This window comes from Geotrypetes seraphini, chromosome 4 (genome assembly GCF_902459505.1).
Source record: "Geotrypetes seraphini chromosome 4, aGeoSer1.1, whole genome shotgun sequence".
Taxonomy (NCBI): domain Eukaryota; kingdom Metazoa; phylum Chordata; class Amphibia; order Gymnophiona; family Dermophiidae; genus Geotrypetes; species Geotrypetes seraphini.
In genome coordinates, this window is record NC_047087.1 from 26888844 (window position 1) to 26914905 (window position 26062).

The 26062-nt window shown below is 43.8% G+C and overlaps 1 protein-coding gene across 1 annotated transcript in view; it reads right to left on the reverse strand.

Annotated features, from left to right (window-relative positions):
* NUDT7 (nudix hydrolase 7) overlaps positions 1–12033 on the reverse strand; it is a 55174-nt gene extending 43141 nt beyond the window's left edge. The window contains exon 1 of the mRNA XM_033943350.1: positions 11971–12033. The gene's annotated coding sequence lies outside the window, so the exon portion shown is untranslated. The remainder of the gene's footprint in view (positions 1–11970) is intronic.
* Between the last annotated feature and the right edge of the window lie 14029 nt (positions 12034–26062).

Sequence of the window (26062 nt, forward strand, 5' to 3'; positions counted from 1 at the left end):
TGGTACTGTTTAACTTCGTCTTGCTTTTTAACTTTTTAATTGATGCATTTTTTGATTGTTTTAATGTACTCTATATATATTGATTGTATGCGGGGTGTTTTGTTTTTTTTTTTTTTTTTACTTTGTTGTGAACCGCTTTGAACTTTTGATATAGCGGTATACAAAAAAATAAATTATTAGTAGTAGTAGTAAATTCTCAGCTCTACAGTTCTGCTTTTTTATTTTTTTGTTTACTTTTTGCTTGATGCAGTTTGGTTTGTTGAGTAGGCAGCCTGCTGAGCCTGTCAAACTGCATCAAACAAAAAGTAAACCAAGAAAAAAAAGCAGGTCTCTTGGGCAGGAAATTCTCTGAACTCCCTGAACAGAGCAGGCTCTGACAGTACTGATCTGAATTTGACTGGCTGAGCAGCAGCTGCCTGTTGCCTGCTCAACCAATAAAATTCAGAGCAGTGCCCTCAAGGTCTTTAGGGGGTGGGGTGAAACCGCTGAAGGCCCTGACTGCACGCCACTGGATGCTCTAAACCAGTGGTCTCAATCTCACGGCCTGGGGCCACATGCGGCCCACCAGGTACTATTTTGAGGCCCCCTGTATGTTTATCATAATTACAAAAGTAAAATAAAACAGTTTCTCGATCATATGTCTCTTTAGCTATAAATTACAATATTATTATTAAGACTTAGCCAAAAGGAAAGATTTATACACTATAAAGAGTTTTACCTCATGCAAAACTGTAATTTCTTTAATAAGACATTAACTATTTTTTTTCTGAGGCCCTCCAAGTGCCTAAAAATCCAAAATGTGGCCCTGCAAAGGGTTTGAGTTCGAGACCACCGCTCTAAACTTATGTGTGTGACTGAAATGAGAACTCGCACTTGGACCCAAATGCCTAGTGCTCCACCAGTCTTAATGTTTTAACTATGTCCTTGAATGTTGTCGGTTGTCTTTCAGCTCATTTTAAAGATAACTGGAAACAATCCGGATATTTTATTTGAGTCTTAGAAAACTGACTTCTGAAAACAAATATCCGATTCCTTTGGTGAAGTGGTAAGCTGTTAAAAGCAGAGGAGCCGGCTCTGTGGGTATTATTGGGTGCTCGTTTTTCCCAGAGAGAGGTGATTTATGTTGTTTAGTACACCTGATCATTTTGAAAAGTTGGCACCTATAGTTACAAGTAGATTTCTTACCTCGTTAGCTCCTTGCCAGGTGCCAGACTTCTCATCAATGTGTTCAGCAGAGCTGATGATTCTCTCTCTGGTTTAGGACGAGCGCGTAGAAAAGAGTCAGGATTCTCCATGTACTCAGTTTCCATAGCAACAAGAACCCTTCAAAATATTTATCATAGTCACAGGTAATAATCATCTGTCAACTGCATGTAGCACAAGGCTTCCGGAGATAAAACGGCAGCTAGGCCTGCATTCCAGACACCGGCTACAAAGGTTTGCTTCTCACTTAAGAAATATGTTTTCTTTTCACGGAAAAAGAGCATCTTAAGTTCTTTGAAATTTTGGTGATTCTAATCATGTCTGAATGCAAATGGATGGCAATAAAGATTTTTGGTTTGTGATACTTGCTGACATCCTGTGGTAAAAAATGACAAGTGCCACTACTCAAGGGATACTCATCCTTGTCTCTCTGTGAGCAATATTTTAAAAATAGATAAAAAAGAGATTTCTGCTACTCAATGGTCACGGATTTGGTCTTGGAGGATGAGATGTACAGTATCGCATCTATGAGACAAACTTGCTTTTTTCTGTTATATAGGATTTTTTTGGACCCCTGTTCGTTTGCAAAAAATTAGATAGTTCAAAGTCTAATAGATGCTGGCATTGTCATCTTGATATAGGGACCTGTTGTACTACTGCCCCTTAATACTCGGCTTCTGGAAGTCGATATGGGTGACTATTAATAGGATACGGGATACTTCCATTCCTATGACATATGATATGGTACTATTTGGAACTGTATTACAACCCAAGTCTCCAATTTCTGCGGCTAAGAATAGATTACTTCTTCTTCTTTTTTTTTAAACTTTATTTAGTTTTCAAATCCAACAAAAAGTGCAATATGATATACATACAAAACACAATAATCAAATAAGCACATCAATCAGTATTAATCCTATATAATAAAACCGTTCTTGAAATTTTGTGATCCCTGCCGCTGTGATTTCTGATCCTTGGCCGCGTTCCATTTTAGAACGCGGAGGCATGGATCACTCTAGCCACTCCCCTCCTCCCGCCCTCACTCACCAACCGCTGGAGGAAGCACAGGCAAGCTCTCCCCCTGCCCGCGTCCTCGCCGCCTCGATTGGTGCTGGTGGCGGCTGCTGGGAGGAGGGCTTCATGAAGCACCGCCGCACGCCAACACCTTCACAGTCTCCTGAGCCACGTCCTCGCCACCCCGATTGCTGGCGTTCAGTCTTCACGCTTCCACGATGCAGGCAGGGATCGGAAAGGGGCTATTCTCTCTGGAAAAGCGGAGACTTAGGGGAGATATGATAGAAACCTTCAAAATCATGAAGGGTATAGAGAAGGTAGACAGGGACAAATTCTTCAGGCTGTGGGGAGCCACAAGCACAAGGGGGCACTCGGAGAAATTGAAAAAGGACAGGTTTAGAACAAATGTTAGGAGGTTCTTTTTCACTCAGAGGGAGGTGGACACTTGGAACGCGCTCCCGGAGGCTGTAATAGGCCAGAGCACGCTACAGGGGTTCAAGGAAGGTCTAGATAAGTTCCTAAAAGATAAGGGGATTGAGGGGTACAGAAAGAAGTAGAGGTAGGTTATAGGATTAGACAGAAACCAGTTCACAGGTCACGGACCTGATGGGCCGCCGCGGGAGCGGGCCACTGGGCGCGATGGACCTCTGGTCTGACCCAGTGGAGGCAACTTCTTATGTTCTTATGCTCTTATGGGTAAGGGAGCCGAGTCAGCAAGGGTTGGGCTGGGAGGGAAGAGAAGTGGTCTGCCTCGGGTTTTTTAAGGCCTGGCTTCTTCAGGCAGCAGCGGCGTTTACAATTCGCTGCTGTTGCCGGCTTCAGGCCTTCCTCTCTAGCGGGTCCTGCCTACTTTCTGTTTCAGGAAGACGACCCGACAGAGAGGAAGACCTGAAGCCGGCAACAGCAATGAATTGTGAATACTGCTTCTGCTGCCCGATGAAGTTCAAGGAGGAAAGGGAGCAGAGGGGGAGAGAATGGCTTGGAAGGAAGAAGAGATGGCAGGGCATGGAGGGAAGGAGAAATGTATGCCAGACCAAAGGAAAAGGAAGGGGGAAAGGAAGGAGGAGATGCCATATGGAACCGAGAGATAGAGGGCGGACAATGGATGGAAAGAGAAGAGAGAGCAGTGAATGGAAGGGGCAAGACAGAGGGTGAACAGTAGATAGAAGGGGTAGAGAGAGGGACAGGGGGAGCAGACATTGGAAGGAAGTGGGGAGGAGAAAGAAAAAAGGGCACATGCAGGATTGAGGGAAGAGGATAGAGTTAGAAATAAAGATAGACAGACAGGGGGCCAGGGAGAGACAGACAGAAAGAATGACAGACAGCATCAAATAAAAAAAAAACCCAGACAGACATGTACTCTAGCACCCGTTAATGTAACGGGCTTAAACACTAGTACAAAAATAAAACTCCCTCTCCCGTCCAACATTTTCCATCAGGGAATAATACCAAACAAAAGATATATCCCCCCCCCTCCCACCCACCCTACCCTGGATGCGTGGGTGCTAAAACAACAGGAAATAAAGATAAAGGACAACTATATTGCTATGCAGATGATCACAAAAAATTGGAAGAATTGTGATAGACTGAATCATACATTTTGGTGGGAATCCCTGTGCTTATTCTATCAATATGAACATATCGATTTGGAACTAAATGGTCATTGTAAAAACTTTAATGAGATTTGGGGCCCATTAGCAAATTTTGTAACCACCAATCAATAGTATATGCCTTCTTTTTTTTTTTTTTTTTAAATAGAGGTTTACACATATCCGGGTTGGGTGGGGGTGGGGGAGGAGGGGAAAGATATTTTTATTATTATTTGGTAGTACTGGGCAGACTTGCATGGTCTGTGCATGGCCGTTTGGTGAAGAATGGGCTAGGGAGGGCTTCAATGGCTGGGAGGGTGTAGATGGGCTGGAGTAAGTCTTAACAGAGATTTCAGCAGTTGGAACCCAAGCATAGTACCGGGTAAAGCTTTGGATTCTTGCCCAGAAATAGATAAGAAGAAAATTTAAAAATTTAAATTGAATCAGGTTGGGCAGACTGGATGGACCATTCGGGTCTTTATCTGCCGTCATCTACTATGCTACTATGTTACTAGTGCTGTTTCATTGTACCAATTGTTGTAATTTTTTATATGCACTTTGTATGTTTTAAAATGAATAAAGATTTTTACAAAAAAAAAAAAAAAGATAGCCTACTACCTTTCCAGAAATCGGTAAAATCAATACTGTTCTCGAACAATCACATACCAGCCGTGAGACCTTAAACACCAGACTTCAGCGGCCTACAACTGAAACCACTCACCTAAAATTCACTGCTGACAGGAGCCCACTGATCAGTAAGGGCACCTTTTCCAGCACCTCCCAAGGTCCCAATCAGATTAGCGTGCCATGGCAATTTTGTCCAAAACAACTCAGGGGTAGTTGGTTTCTCAGCAGGAAAAGGTATAGTAAGCTTGGTTCACAGTCATAAGCGCATGAGACAAAAGCGCGCCGACATTTGAGAGCGGACAATTGAGCGCAAGACTTCAGCGCCCCACTCTAAAAGCTTATTTTAAAGGGCTCCGATGGGGAGTGTGGGGGGGGGGAACCCCCACACTTTACTTAATAGTGTTGGCACTGCATATGGGGGTGGTTTTGGGGGGTTGTAACCCCCCAAAATCTCAGGAAGGACATACAAAACTCCTAAAACTAATGAATTATGCCCTATTGGAAACCATAGGAGGGACCTACCTAGACACTACCAGGTCTACCCACTGCACTCATACAAAGACCCGCTCATTCACTTAACACACAAACAACATGAAAAAAAGAAAAAAAAAAGGAAGAAAAGTGGAGAAAAAACCTCAGTTCATCTTCATATGGCAAAAAACTCCACTTATAAACAACCATTAAGCAAGGTCCAAAATGTATCAGTTCACTCAGCAGTGAGAAACACTATAGTAGCCCTCGTAGGAACCACCTCAAAAAAAAATCTAGCACGCCAAATTACAAAACTTCAAAAAATGTGAGTAAAACAAGCAGCACATATATGAGTCTCAAACACAGTCAGTGGTAAGCAGGAAAAAAACAAACACTTAGCTGCAGACGGTATCCAGGCTGCCTTCCATGCATCCAAAAAGTGCAAGCCTGCTTGGCCCCGCAGCCACTCTTTCCCGACGGGGAAACCTCCTTTTCGCTGAGCTACATCAGGGGAATGATTCCAGCCTACTCCACCAGCAACTGTAGAGGCTCTCCAAGTGCTTCAACTGATCACATCCACCCCCAAATGCAGCGCCAACACTATTATGTAAAGTGTGGGGGTTCCTCCCACCCACCCCCGTCGGAGCACTTTAAAATAAGCCTTTAGAGCGGCGCGCTGAAGTCTTGCGCTCAATTGTCCGCTCTCAAATGTCGGTGCGCATTTGTCTCGTCACCGTATGCTCTGGCATGAGAATAATGTGTGAAATTAAGGCAAGTCATAGTAAAAAAATATATATATTTTTTTGTCCTTAATTTGGAGGGGGGTGGAGATCCTTGATACAGACAGAAAGTGGCGAAATAAGTCGGATTGACTACCCCCGGCAGTTGGACAGAAACCTGTAAGATAAGCGTAATATTAAAAGTAATTACTTTAAAAGAAATAAGTTTAGAAATATGACTATAAAATGAGTAAACTGAGATTGAATTATAAAGAAGCTGATGATGAAGCAGGGGTGTAAAGCTTAGGGCTCCTTTTACTAAGGTGCGCTAGCGTTTTTAGCGCACGCAGGAAATTACCGCGCGCTACGTGGAAAAACTAACGCCTGCTCAATGCTGGCATTGCGGCGCAATGTAGCGCACGCTATTCCACGCGTTAAAGCCCTTACGCAGCTTAGTAAAAGGAGCCCTTAGTGCGATGAGATGGTTTGAGGACTGAGTGGCTCCGCTGAAGCTTTAAAAGGCTGGAACTGCATCTATAAAACTGTTCAGTATTACCTGGGGCTCTTTTTGTAAAGAAGTTCGTATAATACCCTGGGGGATACCAATCGGTGCCAAATATTGTTGGATGAACTAACAATCCTGGACGTATCTCAAGAGAGCCCTCCTTTTGTCATGTGGCCATTTCTGCACACCAGTGAAAACATGACAACACCAATAAAAATGTACAGATAGCTCACAAGATATAAAAGTCTTTGAAATCTGGAATTTCGTTCTGGGGCTGTCTTGACTTAGGGCTTAGCGTGCGTTAAATTCGCGAGCGCGCTAAACACTACCGCCTCCTTTTTAGGAGGGGGTAGATTTTCAGCTACGGCATGCTATAGCGCGCGGTAATTATGTCCGTGCGCTAAAAACCCTAGCGCACCTTCGTAAAAGGAGCCCTTAAAATATTACCAGGGGAGGGGCCGCTGAAAAGTTCTCAGCCCAACCAAGAAGAGAATGATGACACTTTTCGTTTCATTCCATATCATTGAAACGAAAAGTGCCATGAAAAGTGTGGAATAACTTGTAAGTTTCATGGCTCCGCATCATTCTCTTCTTGGCTGGGCTGAGAACTTTTCAGCAGCCCCCTCGTATTGTGATGTCATAATGCCTCATTCCACCAATGCCTAAGAGCCATCCCCATCGGTGATGTCACAACGGCTTGGTTTCCCAATACTTGTGCCCATTTACTAGATGCATTTGCCTCATTGAAACAAAAAAGTGTCAAGAAAAGTGTGAAATAACTCATAAGTTTCATGGCTCCATATCACTCTCTTTCTGGTTGGGCCGAAAACTTTAAAGCGGTCCCTTGTACTATTAATATTAGATATATACACAGCTCTGTACAGATTGACAGAAGAGACTGTTCCTGCTCCATAAGGCTTATAATACTGATCAATTGTGTTTTGCTCACAGAAGACCACAAGTTTTTGAGGTTCTGTAAATTGAGCTAAGAAACTGCTATGATGGCACAGTACAGCAATCCAAAAAACCCTTTTAAACATGTGCCTTTTGAGACAAATTAGACCTTATAGATCCACGGTTAATTTGAGACAGGTGGTATAGGCTACAGTAAAGATGAGTTATAGTTCTCATAAGGAAGTTAAAATGATCAACTTACAGACATATTAGAAAAATACGTCTCCAGTGACTAAATCTGCTAATCCACATTTAAAAATCAAGATGAGATTCATAAAGCTGTGAAGCTCTAATGTCAGATGACTTCCATGTGAAAATTATTGCCTATAGAGAGATTTAATTAACATTCGGTATAGATTTTATGGTGCAAATTGAGGGTTATTAAAAATCTTGTTAGATGCTTACAGTCAAAAAAAATAAATAAATTTAGCAACAAACTGCTCAAGTATACATAATATTTGATTAATTAATTGTCTGATTGAACATATGCTGTGTGTGAAATGCATATTTTTGGTAAATTCTAAACCAAAACACCATCTGTTGCTGGGTTTCAAAGTCAGATCTAATGCCAGCTCTTATTTTGGACTGTAGTATCTTTAGATATTTTTGAAGCCAATGTGAAAGCAAAACACTTGAAAAAATTAGAAACGTAAACTGTTGAATCACCATACATTTATAATAGAACAGATTGCCACATCAGTTTGTTTGACGCTGTCGTTGTCTATGAACCTTGATGTTGTGAGCTACGCCAAGAGGTGATAAGGGTGTGCAGGTATTTTTAAACGACAGAGAAATCGCAATGAGGTCTTTCATTTTGCATCATTTCCGATCAGAAAAATGCCATGTGCTTTAGCACAGCTGCAGCCGCAGATCATTCAAAATACTGCAGTACGACCGATTTTTGGATTGGAAAGATCAGATCACGTGTCACTATATTATTATAGACTGCATTGGTTGACAATAGAAGCTAGAATAGTTTTCAAATTTGGTTGTGTAGGTTTTAAGGCCTTGAAAGGACTTTTCCCCAACTATCTTTTAGATTGCTTCAATTTTGCTACTAGAAAACACTTGCATGTGATCCGACTTTTTGATTTTCCATCTGTAAAGAGAGGTGTTTACAAACGATTTCTTAGTAAAACTTTGGCATATTTGGCAGCTGTGTGGAACAAACAAGTTAGTACTTGTATCTCAATCTCAACTTCTTACCTAGGGCTCCTTTTACTAAGCTGCGCGCGCTAAATTGCTGTGCATTCTAGATGCTAACGCCAGCATTGAGCTGGCGTTAGTTCTAGCCACGTAGCGTGCGCTAAAATTCTGCGCGCGCTAAAAACGCTATCGCAGCTTAGTAAAAGGAGCCCCTAGTCTTTAGAAAATCATCGAAAACACACTTGTTTGGTAAATATTGTGATTAATTTATTATGATCATAGCTGTTAACCGCACTGAACCGCAAGGTAGCTGCGGTATATAAGAATTTATATTATGTACTGTAATTGGAATTCGGCAAAACAGAGATCTTTGTTGAGTGGTTGAGTCATGAGGATATAAAAGACCGAAGGAATATAGAGAATATGTGCAGTTAAGTGATATCGTTATTACGGTATATTCGGAAAGAGGAGTCCAGATTGAGAGCTTGTACCCTCTTCTCTGCGTTATCCGTCAGTCTTCTCTAATCAAGGCATCCGCCCTGTCAACGTGCTCTTGTGTGCGCGATGTTGACGGCCCACTAGAACGGCCTTCGTTGGTTGCACCTGTTCTTCCTGCTTGAAACCTTTTTTACCCACTGATACACCTGTCTTTGATTCACGGTGCTACGTCCATACTGAGTCAATATCCGATGGTGCATTGCCACAAGTTTTCACTCTCTCTGCCCAAAGAAAGGATACCACTGCACATTGTTCTTTGAGGTGCATCTCGCAATGGAGCATTCATGTTTCTGACCTCGTGGGTGCCACACCACTAAAGGCTGAGCGCTGCGTTGTGAGTGGATGAACTGTCCAACATGCAATGCACGAGTACATATGTTGCATTTCGCTAGCTCTGTTCCGGTTAACGTGTAATTAAACTTTTGCCTTTAATGTTTGATTCACTCTCATATTTTTTTCCAGTTTGATTTCAATGTACTACTTAGTAATTTCATTGCATGCCCCCCTTAGTCCTGGTCATTTTGGAAAGAGTAAACACTTCATTTCACTCAGTTTATATAGATCTCTGTCATATCTCCCCTGATCCATTTCCTCTCCAAGATGAAGAGCTCTAGCCACTTTGGCCTTTCCTCATAGGGGAATCGTTCCATCCCCTTTATCATTTTCATCACCCTTCTCTGTACCTTTTCTAATTCCTCTAATCTACTACTACTATTTATTATTTCTGTAGTGCTGAAAGGTATACGCAGCGCTGTACATTTTAACATACATTAGACTGTCCCTGCTCAGAAGAGCTTAAAATCTAATTTAGACAGGACATTTCAGGGTTGGGTAGGTTATAGTGGGTACAGGTATCTGACCGCAGCAGGGTTGAGGGAGATTATAGTGGGTCTAGGTATCTGACAGCAGTGAGGGGGAGTTTTGAAAGCAGTTTCAAAAAAGTGGGCCTTTAGCTTGGATTTGAACACTGCCATGGACGGAGCACAACGTATGGATTCAGGCAGCCTGTTCCAGGCATACAGCGCCGCAAGAAAGAAGGGATGAAGTCTGGAGTTCGCAGTGGAAGAGAAGGGTACAGATAAGAATGGCTTGCCCGACGAGCAGAGATCATGGGGAGGGGAAAGGGGGGAAGGGAGCATAGGGGGAGATTAGTGAGGAGAGATATCGGGGGTGGGGAGGGGCTTCAGAGCTAACTGTATTTGGAAGCATACGGGGATCCAATGAAGCGACTTGAGGAGAGGGGTAATCTAATTCTGCTGATCCATATTTCGTTCATTCTTCTGTGGTCAACGTTAGTGAAGATATAATACATGCTTCTTTTTTTCTGGCTTTTTTTGAATGAATTGGAACCAAAAAGGAAGACAGGGATGAGTAGCTGGGAGACAGGTGTGCAAGTTCAAGTACATGTGGATGGTTCTTTGAGTTTGTGTGACTGTCAGGACCTATCATTTTGCTTTGAGTGCAGCGCTCTTTGCTGGGCCTAAGAAGCTGCCATCCTAGACGACTGACTAGACTTGCCTCATGGTTGGGCTAGTCCATCTGGCAATCTCCAAGAAAAACATGCAGAGACTACAACTGGTGCAGAATGTGGTAGTCAGGTTGATCTTTGGGTTGAAAAAGTCCAATATCATAACCCCTTCCTACCGACTCTTGCACTGTTTGCCGATGGAGGCACGTGCGAAGTTCAAGCTGGGATGTTTTTGCTTTAAGGTACTATCCGGTTTAGCCCCTAAATATATAACTCACCTCTTCACCTTCTCAAGCAATAGACATAAGAGAAGTACACACCTGAAGTTCGTCTCCCCACCGGTTAGAGGATGTAAATTTAAAAGACACCATCAACATCTTCTCTCTTATCAAGCAACATTATGGGGCAAAGACCTGGAAAAACTAATTACGCACGCAAATAACTATGGTGGATTTAGAAAACACCTAAAAACATACCTGTTCTTGAAGTACCTAGGTAGTTGATCTGCACAATCTCTCCCATCACAATCTCCCATCTCAATCTCTCCCAAAACAACCGATCTCTTAAACTGTTAGCCACTAATCTCAAACTAGGTAAGTTTCACTCAATTTGTAGCATCTTTCTAATCATTGTAAACCGCATAGAACTTCACGGTCCTGCGGTATATAAACTGTTTTTATTATTATTATTAGTCCTGTATTCATAGGGTTACCATATTTTGAGTGGTAAACCCCCGGATAAATGTCCCCACCCTGTTCCTCCTCCGGTCCCACCCTATTCTGCATCTAGCCCCGCCCCATTTCACCCCACAAAGCCACCTCTCGTCTTCTCCAATGAGCTGCGGTCGTGTCTGGAGGGCCTCGAGCATGCACGGATGTGTGTTACGTCATCCGCACATGCTCAAAGGCCCTCCAGATGCGGCTGGCGCTTGTCGGGGCTTTCCAAAATCTGGATAGACTGGAAAGTCCATCCGGGAATCGAGACAGTCCTCTAAAAAGAGGACATGTCTAGGTTTTCCCGGATATGTGATAACCCTATGTATTCATGCCTATTCATTGCAGATATCCTGAAACCAGAATGGCTAGGATGTTATTCCAGAATTTTCTTGAGAAACACTGCTCTGTGACTTCTTATAACATCGATCAACCTTCTACGAATATAGAAAAATATCAAGCAGAAAAGCAGCAGGGATCAAAACTGCTAGGCATGGTCTTAACCAGTGTTCTTCAATCTTTTTACACCTATGGACCAGCGGAAATAAAATAATTATTTTGTGGACCAGCAAACTACTAGGACTGAAATTTAAAACCTCCGTTTCCGTCCCTTCTCCGCGAGCTCGGACCCCGCAAACCATCTGATCCCATACGCACAAGCCTCAGTTATGATTTTATATTGAATGTATTTTATTAAGGTATAAAAAGAAACAATATTCTGTACAATTTTCATTTTATAAATACAAATATACAGAGCAAGGACCAACAAAACCCTTGTCTCCCCTCCCCTTTACATATATCCCCTCTACTATCAAGAAAACTGAATAAGACAAATTATTACAGAATGCTACACAGAAATATCATGCTAACAGAATACTGCAGTCACATATGACAGGAATAGTGTTAGGGGAGTGCCCCCTGGTCAGAGAGAGCCCTAAGCCAGCTGGAAGCTAAACAAGCAGTGCCTGGGCTTTGCAGTCCCCAGTTATGTCTCTAGCAGGATATATATTTCAAATCTGATATATTCTAATCAAAAAATAGAAATAAAATTATTTTTTTCTACCTTTTGTTGTCTCTGGTTTCTGCTTTCATCTTCTTTTCACTCCTTTCCAGCGTCTGCCGGTAAGTCTGACTTCGGTTCCAGGGAAGATGGCGGAAGCGCTGATAAAAGACAGCATCGATGAGCATCTAGAAAGAAATAAACTGATGAAAACAAGCCAACATGGCTTCTGCAAGGGAAGATTGTGCCTAACGAACTTATTGTACTTCTTCAAAGGAATAAACAAACAAATGGACAATAGACATCGTATACTTAGATTTCCAAAAAGTCTTTGACAAGGTACCCCATGAATGCCTACTACGGAAACTGAAGAACCATGGGGTGGAAGGAGACGTACATAGATGGATCAAAAATTGGTTGGCGGGTAGGAAGCAAAGGGTAGGAGTGAAGGGCCACTACTCTGACTGGAGGAGGGTCACGAGTGATGTTCCGCAGGGGTCGGTACTCGGGCCGCTGCTGTTCAATGTATTTATAAATGATCTAGAAATAGGGACGACGTGCGAAGTAATAAAATTCGCAGATGACACCAAACTATTTAGTGGAGTTGGAACTAAAGAGGACTGTGAGGATTTACAAATGTACCTGAACAAACTAGGAGAGTGGGCGACGAGATGGCAGATGAAGTTTAATGTAGAAAAATGTAAAGTCTTGCATGTAGGAAACAGGAACCCGATGTACAGCTATACGATAGGAGGGCTGGTAATGGGTGAAAGTATCCTAGAAAAGGACTTGGGAGTAATAGTGGACAAGACAATGAAGCCATCGGCACAGTGCACAGCGGCCTCTAAGAAGGCGAATAGAATGCTGGGTACTATTAAGAAAGGTATTACAACCAGAATGAAAGAAGTAATCCTGCTGTTGTATCGGGCGATGGTGCGCCCGCATCTGGAGTACTGCGTCCAATATTGGTCGCCGTACCTTAAGAAGGATATGGCGATACTCGAGATGGTACAGAAAAGAGCGATGCGATTGATAAAAGGTATGGAAAACTTTTCATATGCTGAAAGATTAGAGAAACTGGGGCTCTTTTGCCTGGAAAAGCGGAGGCTTAGAGGGGACATGATAGAGACTTACAAGATCATGGAGAAAATGGAGAGGGACAGGTTTTTCAAACTTTCGAAAACTACAAGAATGAGGGGGCATTCGGAAAAATTAAGAGGGGACAGATTCAGAACCAATGCTAGGAAGTTCTTCTTCACCCAAAGGGTGGTGGACACCTGGAATGCGCTTCCAGAGGGTGTGATAGGACAGAGTACGGTATCAGGGTTCAAGAAGGGATTAGATGATTTCCTGAAGGAAAAAGGGATAGAAGGATATAGATAGAGGATTACTATACAAGTCCTGGACCTGATGGGCCACCGCATGAGCGGACTGCTGGACATGATGGACCTCTGGTCTGATCCAGCAGAGGCACTGCTTATGTTCTTATGCCCTTTCTGTCTCTTCAATCCAGCATCTGCCCCTTCCATCCACTGTCTGCCCTTTCCCCCTTCCATATGTATTTGACTTCTTTCTATGCCCCTCTCCCCTTTCCATCCAGCCTGTGCCCCCTCTCTCCTTTTTACATGATTCATTCCAGCTTCACTGCTCTCTTCATTTTTATCTCTCCAACACCAGATCTATCATCTTTGTCCCTCTCTGCTTATTTATCTGCTGACCCCCTTCCCATCATCAATCTCTCTACTTTCTCATTCCTGTCTTTCCCCTTCCCTCCTCTTCCTGTCCAGCAGTAACTCTCTTCCCTTTCCCTCCTCCCCTCCCAGCAGCATCGCTCCTTCTCCTTCCCTTCAGGTCCAGTAGCGGCTGTTCCTTTTTTTCCTTTGTCCATCAGCTTCCCAGCCTTCAACAGTGGCTTTCTCCCCTCCCAGCAGCTCTCCATACTTGCCAGCGCAGCAATTCACTAAGGCAGCCTTGGGTCCTTTGATGGGTCGTGCCGCCTCTGAGGAAAGAGGAAATTACATCATCAGAGGCGGTTGAGACTCAGCAAAAGCCCCAAGGCTGCCTTAGTGATCGATGCACTGGTAAGTACCGAGAGCTGCTGGGAGGGGAGAAAGCCACTGTCGGAGACTCCCCATGATCTCGCCGGCCCTGCGCGGACCAGCAGGAAATTGCAGCTCATCAATCTCGCAGGCACTGTGCAGACCGGCAGGAAATTGTAGCTCATCAATCTCGCCGGTCCTGCATGGACCGGCAGGAATTTTCTGCGGACCGGCACCAGTGCATGGACCGGCGTTTGAAGAACACTGGTCTAAACTAAAATGGCTCATTTCCATAATACAGCACTGCAGGATTTCTTTCTGGTACCTGTATGGATTAAATGCAGTACAGTATGGTGTATTTGAAGTGATAGACTATCGGTAATAAAACTGACTGAAGTGCATAAAAGGCTGTGCATCAGGGATGTCTACTGTACATTGGTACAGGCTGGGGAAATCTGAAAAATGGACCAGTGTCACTGTGATTCATTTATTTGAGACTTGCCTGCAGCTGAACGAGAAGAAGGAAACAGGCGCCATCTAGGGGCAAGACAGAGTAGGCAGGCAGCATAAAAAAGTTATTCAAAGTATAAAAATACTGTTGCTTGGTTACCCTGACTTTATAGCTCCGTCAGTTGCTTAACTTTTTCTTCTGAAAAGAGGACACTTATTGTTTTCATGTTCTTATCATATTATTTATTTAAAAATGTATACCCTGCCTAAAAATATCTAGGTGGTTTTCAATTAACATTCACAACCCTTTAAAAAACAAACATTACATATATATATATATATATATATAATAGAACAATTTGATATCTGCCCTCTCACTCCCTCACATAAATCCACAAACAAATGAGTCTTTAGTAGTTTTTTTTAAAATATTGCTCCCTCCCCGTCCCTCACACAACTGCAAGGCATTCCAAAGTTTTATCCCAGCTGATGAAAATAATGCATTACTTATTTTTGGTGTCAGGTCAAAAGCGCGCCGGGACAAAGGTGCGCCCAGACAATTGAGCGCAGCGCACGCCGCTGCGCCACTCTAAAGTACTGTTTTTAGGGCTCTGACGGGGGTGTGTGGGGGGGAACCCCCTCACTTTACTTAATAGACATCGCGCCGCGTTGTGGGGGCGTTGTGGGGGGTTGTAACCCCCCACATTTTACTGAAAACTTCACTTTTTCCCTGTTTTTAGAGAAAAAGTTCAGTTTACAGTAAAATGTGGAGGGTTACAACCCCCCATAACGCCGGCGCGATGTCTATTAAGTAAACTGGGGGGGTTCCCCAACAAAACCCCCTGTCGGAGCCCCTAAAAACTGTAATTTAGAGTGGCGTGACGGCGCGCGCTGCGCTTTTGTCTTTCACGCCGTTGTCTATGAACCCTTATTTTTGCATGATGTACTCTGGCTGCTTTATCGACTGACAATCTCATACTACTTTCCGATCTTAATTAATACTAGGATTACCAGATTTTCATTCGGGAAAATCCAGACCCATGTCCATGCCCCAGGACTGCCCAGTTCTGCCTCTGTCATGCCCTGTTCTGCCCCCAGCCCCGCCCCCAGACAGCATCCATGCAGACATGAGGCAGTGATGTCACCACGTTGCATCTACGCACGCACAGATGCCCCTTCCTGACGCAATTTTTCAAAACCCGAACAAACATAGTAACATAGTAACATAGTAGATGACGGCAGATAAAGACCCGAATGGTCCATCCAGTCTGCCCAACCTGATTCAATTAAAATTTTTTTATTTTTTTTTCTTCTTAGCTATTTCTGGGCAAGAATCCAAAGCTTTACCCGGTACTATGCTTGGGTTCCATGCATAGTACCGATTAAAGCTTTGGATTCTTGCCCAGAAATAGCTAAGAAGAAAAAAAAAAAAAAAAAAGTGCCTCAATAGGAGGACATGCCCAGGCAAATCCGGACGTCTGGGATGGTACACTTCCAATAAGTCATAGAAACATGCAGGGGGGCCACATCATACACCGTTTGATAGATTACTGACAGCACCTTATACTGCATCCTCTGTTGAACAGGAAGCCAATACAATTGTCTCAAAAGAGGTATCACATGGGTGTCTGTGGTGCCCCCAGTTATTAATCTCGCAGCTGAATTTGTCAAAAGTTGAAAAGCTTTCCTCTTTCATTTTGTTATTGTGCATTACAGTAATCCAATCTACCCCAAATCATTGATTGTACCAATGTTCGAAAATTGTAAGGTGCAAGCGTCGATTTCACTCTGTACAACAGGTGCAACTGTCCGTAACCTGTCTAAATAGATTTTGAGATCTGACGACTTGTTGTCGGGGCAGAATCAAGTCAAACTCCTAAAACCAACATCTCTCTTTTCACATTCAATTGCTCTCTCATCACATTTATCGTCTCCAACTCAACCCTTTTGACATCATTCCCAACTAGCATAACTTCAGTTTTGTTTCCATTCAACCGTAATCAGTGACTTACCATCCACTCTATAACTTCCTTCATACAATCGTTCAATTGACTTTCAATCTTTAACTCTATCTTTGCAATCGGAAAAAAAAGCCCAATATATCGTCAGCATACATTCTATACTGTACTCCTAGATTTCGAAACACTTCGCCCAATCCAGCCATACAAATATTAAAAAATAAGGCCTTGCGGAACTCCTCCATTAAAACATAGTTGGAAACTATTCCACCATTTCTCATCCAGAATGATCTTCCATATAAGTATGATGAAAACCAACTTAATACCTCATTTCTCATACCTATTTCTTTCAGCTTTAATAACAGCAAATTCACATTAACCGAACCAAAAGCTCTGGACATATCCAAGGAAACCATATTGTACCTCAAGTTCCTGTCCAACCCCTCCTTCAATAGATAGCATTGAGTTGCTACTGATATCAGTCTGCAATGTGCCTGCCTGAATCCAAATTGAAATGGATCCAAGCAGGCAACCCACTGAACATGCTCATCGAGTTGTCTCAAAACTAGCCTCTCAAGAACTTTTCCAAGGAAGGGAACACCAGAGATTGGACTATAACTTGACATCTGTCGCAAATCCAGCCCATTTTTTTTCAAAATCAGGGTCCCCATAGATTGCTTGCATTTTTCAGGAAACAGAACTATGCCTTCATCAGGAGACACTGAGTCTTGCTGAATCTGTAAAATAAAACAAGATGTATTTGTCGCCTGTGTGTGACAGAAAATGTCAGCAGATTTACCCTTACATGTCCTCTTTTACATGTCTGGGTATCTGGATAGATTTTTAAAACCTGGCATGCTCAGAAGCCCTCTAGATGTGACCCCAAGCTCAGAGAAGGAGAACAGACAAGGTTTGTGTGGTGGTGGGACTGGGGTGGAACAGGGCTAGGCAGAACAGGGCAGAGGTGGGGGTGGGGCGGGGCCACATATCCTCTTTTTTGCTTAAACAAATCTGGTCTATGAAAGAAAGAAAAAAAATGCATCAGGCAAACTACCAATACAAGTAGGCTGAGTATTTGTTAGGGGTGTCAGCAAATGATCTAGCACAACATTTCGACTCAAAAATCAAAAACCTGAGAAATAACTACTCGATAATTGGTGCATACGAACATCAATCAATTGATATACAGAGAAATGAAATACCAGCGGACATGATCTGGAGATCCTTCCACAATTTAGAATGGAATAACTACATCAAATTATATAACAAATACTCTAAATCATACTGTGTCCTGGACTCATGTCCCCCAGAGATTATGAAAGTAGCTCCATTAGACTTTAAACCATCTCTACTGAATTATCTAACCAATAACCTAAACAATGGAAAATTCCTCAATCCCAAAAAATAATAACCCCAATCCCAAAAAATTGTAAAGAATCATCAACATCAGTAACCAACTATAGACCAGTAGCATCTATTCCATTTATGGTAAAAAATCATGGAAGGATTGGTACACACCCAACTAATGGAATATCTCGACCAATTCTCTATTCTGCATGAAACTCAATCTGGTTTCAGGCCTCTGTTTAGCACTGAGACAGTAATTGCGGCTATCCTGGACAATTTGCATTACTTATTCAGTAAGGGCCTCACGCCCTTATCATGCAATTTGACATGAGCTCTGCCTTTGACTTGGTGGACCATGGAAAACTGTTACAATGCCTAGACGCAATTGGAATCAGAGGAGAGGTACTGAACTGGTTTCGAGGTTTCCTTATATCACGCACCTACCAAGTCCATTTTAATCACGATCTCTCTGACACATGGAGCAATCCATCTGGCGTGCCGCAGGGATCACCACTATCCCCTTTGCTCTTCAATGTTTACATGTCCTCATTGGGTGCACAACTGTTCCAGCTGGGGATAAAACTATTTAGCTACGCTGATGACTTCACGATAATTATCCCATTCACTAACTCTGTCTCAGAAGTCACCCCCAAAGCAACAGAAGTACTAAATCGGATGGAGCAATGGATGACTGAATTCAGACTAAAACTAAACTCGGAGAAAAAAAAATTTTTCATAGCATCACCACACCCACTTAACACTAAAGCATCAATGTGCATCAATAACCTTAGTTATCCCATTCAACCCATTATGAAGATATTTGGAGTAACACTGGACCATAGCCTGACCATGAAAGACCAGGTAGACTCCCTGATTAGAAAGATCTTTCTCCCCCTCTGGAAGCTTCGGTCCATCAGAGCTTACTTCGATGTCTCATCATTTCGAATTCTGGTACAATCCCTTATACTGAGTCAACTCGATTATTGTAACATCGCCTACTTGGCACTCCCCCAGAAGAATATGCGGCGATTGCAACTGGTACAAAATGCAGCGGTTAGACTACTTTGTGGACTGAAGAAGTTTGATCACATAACACTTTCCTATCGACTTCTACACTAGCTGCCGATAGAGGCACATATGAAATTCAAGTTTGGTTGTTTTTGCTTCATGGTACTTTGTGGCTTAGCCCCTAAATATATAACAGACCTTTTTTCTTTCACAACCAACAGACACAAGTGAAGCTCACACCCGAACTTTGTTTCTCCACCAGTTGAAAATTTAAAAGTCATCACCAACATCTTTTCTCACATCAAGCAGCACTATGGGGTAAAGACCTAGAACAATTACTCGTGCCTACTACCTATAGGAAATTCAGGAAATGCCTAAAAACACATCTGTTCCTGAAATACAATCTGTAATCATCTTTAATCATTGTAAACCGCATAGAACTTCATGGTCCTGCGGGATATAAATTATTATTATTATTATTATTATTATTATTATTATTATTTTTAAAATACTAGTAATATAGGAATTTATAAAGAAGGGGAGTTAATTAGGGGACGTTAGATGGATCAACAGTAGGACAAAGAACAGAGAATTTGTTTATGTGCTTTGAGGTGGACCAGTGTCTTTTTCAATGAGATCAGATTCTCCCTCTTGATAATACACTAAGGACTGAGGCCTAGAAGCACTGAGAGGATCGGTAAAACTGTGTGGGTCTGCACCAATCTGGTTTTTTTGCTGATTCAGAAAGAGCTATTGATGCACAAAAAAGTTTGCATGCAAATGATTCACGCAGATGTTCACCGTAATCCCTGACTCTCCGATCTGATGGATCGCTATGAGAGCGACTCTCACACATGTGCAGAGCTGGCAGGGGAAACCCGAATAGCTGAGAGGCAGGAGAAAGCCTCCTGCCATGCTGTTCGGGGAAAGAAACTTTTTTTTATTTTTTATTTTTTAATGAGCAGAGATGCTGTGCATGTTACACACCTACAAAATCTACCCCATTAAAAAAGAAGCCCCCGATGAATGCTGCACCAGGATTCCCCTCCCCCAGTTGGCTCAGATGCCTAAGGCCTTGATTGGCTCAAAGACCCCTGATTTACTCAGGTGCCTAAAGCCCCTCCCCTCCCTGAGTCAATCAGAACCTTTGATTCCTCCCTCTGTATCCCAGGATACAAAGGCCTTAGGCGTCTGAGCCAATCAGGGCCTTAGGCCCCTCCTTGAGCCAATCAGGGCCTTAGGCCCCTCCCCATGCATCACATGATGCACCATGGAGGGAAAGGCCCACCATTTTGATCTGGTGGACCTATGAGCGGGACGGACTGAGCTTTTCTCCTGCTCCAACTTCTCTAAAAAGGTACCGGGGTTTGTTTTTTTTCAGGGAACCTCCGGTGGCAGGAGGGAGTGGGTATTCCTCCTGTCTTTTTTGGGAGGGGAAAGGGTGAGGGTAGGGGATTTTTTTTTGGGGTGGTGCCTGGTGCGGGAGTGGGCCTTCGGTGGAAGGAGGGAATGGGCATCCTTCCTGCCTTTATTTTCAGGGGGAAAAGGGGGAGAGTAGGGGATCTTTGGGGGGTTGCCTGGTACGGGAATGGACCTTCAGTGGTAGGAGTGAGTGAGTATCCCTTCTATCATTTCATTGCTGGGAGGGGTGGAGGGAGTGGACATCTCTTCTGCCATTTTTTATTCACAGGGGAGGTGGGATCGGCATGGCAGAATGAAGTGGGCATTCCTCCTGCTGTTTTCACTGGCATGGGGGAGGGGGGGGTGTGCTGGTTCCTGGTGCCAGTTCATCAAGGAGGGCCATCATCGGCGAGAGGGTGTGTGTGTGTGCTTTCTTCCTTCTTTTTATGGAGCTGATATTGTGTACAACCATTCCATCTCCAATCTTATGACAATATCAGACAACTTCAAAACATTCAGAAAAGAAATCAAAACCCTGCTTTTCAAAAAATTCATCCAAATATCTTAACCCCTCCTCTTTTACCTCCAGAAGATTCACCTACCTTCAGATAACCTTCCCCCAAATTACCCACCTTAACACCTTCCAATTAAACAAATACCATAAATAGATTGTAACCTACCCTCTCTAACTGCATTCCATATGTATTTTTCATACAGTTCTTCACTGTCAGTTTAATTTCCATCCTATAAGTTCACATAGAATTTTTCTTTTTTCAACCATCTTTATTTTCTCTTCTTTATTAATTTCCAGGTACTTTAGTTAGATTGTGAGCCTTCGTGACAGTAAGGGAATTTTTTAAGTACCTTCTTACTTCTCATTTATAATCTTAATGTATATTTTCTTCAAACCGCTTAGAACCTAACGGATGTAGCGGTATATAAGAAATAAATTACAAATTACATCTGTGCTCATTTTAAATAAAAGGTTAGACAGGTAAACGACTGGTCTTGACCAGTCACATTTTTTTGGATCGCTAAAAGCGATCACTTTTTTAGTGCATTGGGAAGTCATGTTAGAGCATCAATCACTCTACTAGTTTACATGCCATTTTAATATTAATCAGCTTATTTGCATGGTTGGATCAGGGAATGAGCAATTATGCAGAAAACCAGGAGGATAACCATTTTCTGCATCGGATCAGCAAATGCAATTGTCGCTAAAGCTGTTAAAACAGATTTAGCGACGATCGCTGGCTTTAGTGCATCTGGGCCTGAATTCTAAAAATGGTGCCAATAGATTAATGCTGACTAAAAAAACCCCAAAAATATTTTAAGCGCTATTCTATAAATGCTGCTTAGTTAGGTGCTGTTTATAGAGTCGTGCTTAGTGTCAATAACCTAGAAGGAGGTACTGGGCACAGGGTTTTTGCTACTAGTTATCTGGATTGGCCACTGTGAAGATGGGCTACTGGGCTAGATGGACCATTGGTCTGACCCATAAGGCTATTCTTATGTGAGCCAACTCTAGATCAATCAAGCCATTGTGACATCATTGGTGAGGTTGGCTCTTAGACATTGGTGGAATGAGGCATTATGATATCACAATCTCAGCTCTGGAATGTTGCTACTATTTGAGTTTTTGCCAGTGACCTGGATTGGCCACTGTGAAGATGGGCTACTGGGCTAGATGGACCATTGGTCTGACCCAGTAAAGCTGGCTATTCTTATGTTTCCAACACAGGGTGGCCTAGGAGGGGGGCTGGAGAGAGAGGCTGCACTGGGGGGGGGGAGGGGCAGCAATTTAGGGGCAAGGCTAGCGGGAGACAGGGGCGGGGTGGGACACTGTGGGTGTGGCAGGGCCAAGGGAGGGTCAGGTGTCCTCTTTTTTTGATTTAACAAATATAGTAACCCTATAAAAACTGCACCTGAGGATTTATACCAACTGTAACCTTGTGTAAATCATTGTGCCTAATTTAGGGGTTCATAGACAACAACTCGGAAGACAAAGGCGCGCGCCGACAACTGAGCGCAAGATGGAGGCGTGTGCCGAAGAAAATTACTGTTTTTAGGGGCTCCGACGGGGGTTTTTGTTGGGGAGCACCCCCAGTTTCCTTACTACAAATCACGCCGGCGTTGTGGGGAGTTTGGGGGGTTGTAACCCCCCCTATTTTACTGTAAACTTAACTTTTTCCCTAAAAACAGGGAAAAAGTGAAATTTTCAGTAAAATTTGGGGGGTTAACCACTGTTCCCTCTAAGCTGAGCAGGAGTCCTCCACCCACAGTCTCACCAATAGAGGGTGCTGTTTCACTGTCACATTTTTCAATTGTGAGGGACAGGCAAGTTCTGCAGGACTCCAGGGAACATACCTGTCCTTAGCGACTGAAAATATTCCACCCCCTAGTGGTAGCAATGCAGCTGGAGGACACCTGCTCAGCTTAGAGGGAACAGTGGAACTTACAACCCCCCAAACCCCCCACAACGCCCCCCACAACGCGGCGCGATTTGTATTAAGTAAAGTGTGGGGGGGGTTCCCCCCCTACGCCCCCCCGTTGGAGCCCTAAAAACAGTAATTTTCTTCGGAGCATGCCTCCGCACTGCGCTCAATTGTCTGCTCGCGCCTTTGTCCCGGCGCACTTTTGACCTGACACCAATTTAGGTGCAGATTCCCCTTATTCTGTAACAGCACACCTAAATGACAAAAATGCCCCTGATCTATACATCTGGATTATACTTCCAATGAAAGTACTGGGAAGTAAAAGCCGGATGTCTCAATCCGTCTTCCTTTTTCTGAAGCCATATGTTAACCCTACATCAGGGCCCAAAATTCAAAAGAGTTTAGTCTTAGGGTTACCAGATATCTGGTTGGAGGGCTGGGGGGGGGGGGGGGGCAAGGCTGGGGCATAATGGGGTGTGACTTAGGCATAAGGGGACGGGGCTGGGTGGAACTTGATGGGCTTGGGAGCGAGGCTATGGGTCCTATTTAGACTCCTCCCCATTTAAACTCCACTGAGCTGGCCGGTAGCCTATGTTTGGCACTGATTCAGGGCCGCCATCAGGGCAGTACTACCAGTCCTGCATTCAGGGGCCCGGAGCTGACAGGGGGCCCAGGCTCCCCCAGGGTCCTAGGCCACAGTCTAGGGAGGGGGGCGGGCCGCCCCAGGTGCACAGGAGAGAGCTGGATGGTGAACCCGCGGAGTTCAATACATCTCGAGCCGCGAGGCTCGTCTTCTGTTCCTACCTGCTCTGCCGCTCACATATAGCCGATCGGAAGTGTTCCCTGATGTCAGCGCTGACGTCGGAGGGAGGGCTTAAGCAAAGCCCGCCCTCCGACGTCAGCGCTGACGTCGGAGAATACTTCCGGTCGGCTATTTGTGCGCGGTAGGGCAGGCAGGAAACAGAAGACAAGCCTCGCGGCTCGAGCTCCGTTTTGCTGAGAAAATTGCAAAGATGGGTTGGGAGGCAAACGCGGAACACAAAAGGGGGGAGGGAGTGCGTTTTGGACACAGAAGGCATGGACTTGGGAGAGAGGAAGGGAGGGAAAGAGATGCTGAGGTGGGGGAGGGAATGGGTTTTTGGACACAGAAAGCATGGACTTGGGAGAGAGGAAGGGAGGGAAAGAGATGCTGAGGTGGGGGAGGGAATGGGTTTTTGGCACAGAAGGCATTGACTTGGGAGAGAGGAAGGGAGGGAAAGAGATGGTAGTGTACACGGGGAATAGAAGAAAGGAGAATTTTTGGTCATAGGGAGGGAGTGAGGTACAGATAGTGGCATACCAAGGTGGGGGGGGCGGTCCACCCCGCCCCGGGTTTATGTCCCAAGGGGGTGCACAGCTGGCCACCCTCCAGTGTTCTCCCTAGGCCGGCAAACTGCGGCTCTTTAGCTACTTGAGTGCCACCGCCGCCATCGGGAACAGGCCGGCGCCGAGTTCTCCCTGCTTTTCCCTGTGGGGCCGACCAACTCTCGCCACTCGCGTCAATTCTGACGTCGGAGAGGACGTTCTGGGCCAGCCAATCGCTGCCTGAATGGCCTAGAACATCCTCTCCGACGTTAGAATTGACGCGGGGAAGAGAAGCAGGGCAAACTCGGCGCTGGCCTGTTCCTGATGGCGGCAGTGGCAGCCTATTCCCCAGTGGCGGTGGCAGCATTTTCCCAATGGTGGTGGCATAGGGGAGGGCAGGGAGAAAGAAAGAAAGGGGGGGGGACAGGAAGCCAGAAAGAAAGAAAGGGGGCAGGGTGAAACAAAGAAAAATGGGGCACGGAGAGAGAGAGAAAGACAGACATACAAAACGAAAGAGGGTGTGGAGAGAGAAAGAAAGAAGGGGGTAGGGTGAGAGAGAGAAAAACAGACATACAGAAAGAAAGGGGGTATGGAGAGAGAGAAAAAGAAAGAAGGGGCAGGATGAAACAAAGAAAAAGTTTGGGGAGGAAATGAGGTCTGGAGGAGAGGAAGTATACAGGAGGCTGAAAGAAGGGAAGAAATATTGGATGCACAGTCAGAAGAATAAAGTGCAACCAGAGACTGATGAAATTACCAAAGGTAGGAAAAATGATTTTATTTTCAATTTAGTGATGAAAATGTGTCTGCTTTGAGAATTTATATATGCTGTCTATATTTTGCACTATGGCCCCCTTTTACTAAAATGCAATAGCGGTTTTTAGCGCAGGGAGCCTATGAGCGTTGAGAGAAGCATGGGGCATTCAGCGCAGCTCCCTGCGCTAAAAACCGCTATCGCGTTTTAGTAAAAAAGGAGGGGGAAAATTTGTCTATTTTTGTATAGTTACTGAGGTGACATTGCATAAAGTCATCTGCCTTGACCTCTTTGAAAACCCGCGGAATATAAATGATAATTAACATTTTCTCTGCGTACAGGGTGCTTTGTGTTTTTAAAATTTTATTATTGGTAGATCATTTTGACTTGGTCACAAAGGTAAGGGGGAGGGAGGGGAGCTGCTGAAAGACATCTAGTAATCCTTGCAGGCTTGACTGTGCAGGGAATTATTTTTGTAAAATCATGTTTTGTTATGTGACTGGCATTATTTAGACTTTAATTTCTATGAATGAATAGAATGAAAATGATATAAATTACTTGCTTGTTTTTATGTGCGTGCGCTGAAGGAAAGTGGAGAGAGTGGGCTGAGGACGCTGAAGGGAAATGGGGAAGAGAGAGTGGGGAGAAGACGCTGATTTATAAATTGACAATTGTACAGAATATTGTTTCTTTTTTATATTCATCCATAGCTGCATGTTAATGATGTGCTCATATGCACTTATTTATCATCATTAACATGCAGCTGTGGATGTGTAAGGACAGGCTGAGGAGGATGGATGGGAAGGAAGGAAGGTGCACATATCAACATATCATACATTTTTAACATGCATGATGCAGCTATAGGCAAGCTGAGGAGGATGGGATCATACAGATGTGTATGTTCAGATATGCGCTCAGATGTGTAGTTTTTTCTGATATATTTATTAAGCTTACAGTATTTATAAAAACACATTTAATACTTGTTACAAAAAATATTGTGCAATTGTGATCTACTTCTGGCCTACAAAGGTCAAAAGAAATCCTTAACTGAGATTTTACATTCAAAAGTGAATTATAGCTACTAGCACTATTATTTATTAGTTATTTATTATGCAGATGTTTGTTAGTTTGTTATTAGTTCAGTATTAGACATATGTTAGTTTAGAATAGATCGGTATAGATTAGTTTAGGTTAGGTTAGGGCCCTGCTGAAAGAGTCTACCTTGATGTGGTTGCAGGCTTACAAATATTTTGGTCAAAGAGTGTGGCGACAGAGAAAAGTATGTGTGTATTCGGCCCATGGAAGAAGGGGGGGGATCGGGGGGAAGGGGTGCGTGGGGGGCCCAATAGGATTGCTCAGTAAGGGGCCCAGAAATTTCTGATGGCAGCCCTGCACTGATTAACCAGATAATGCCACTGAATC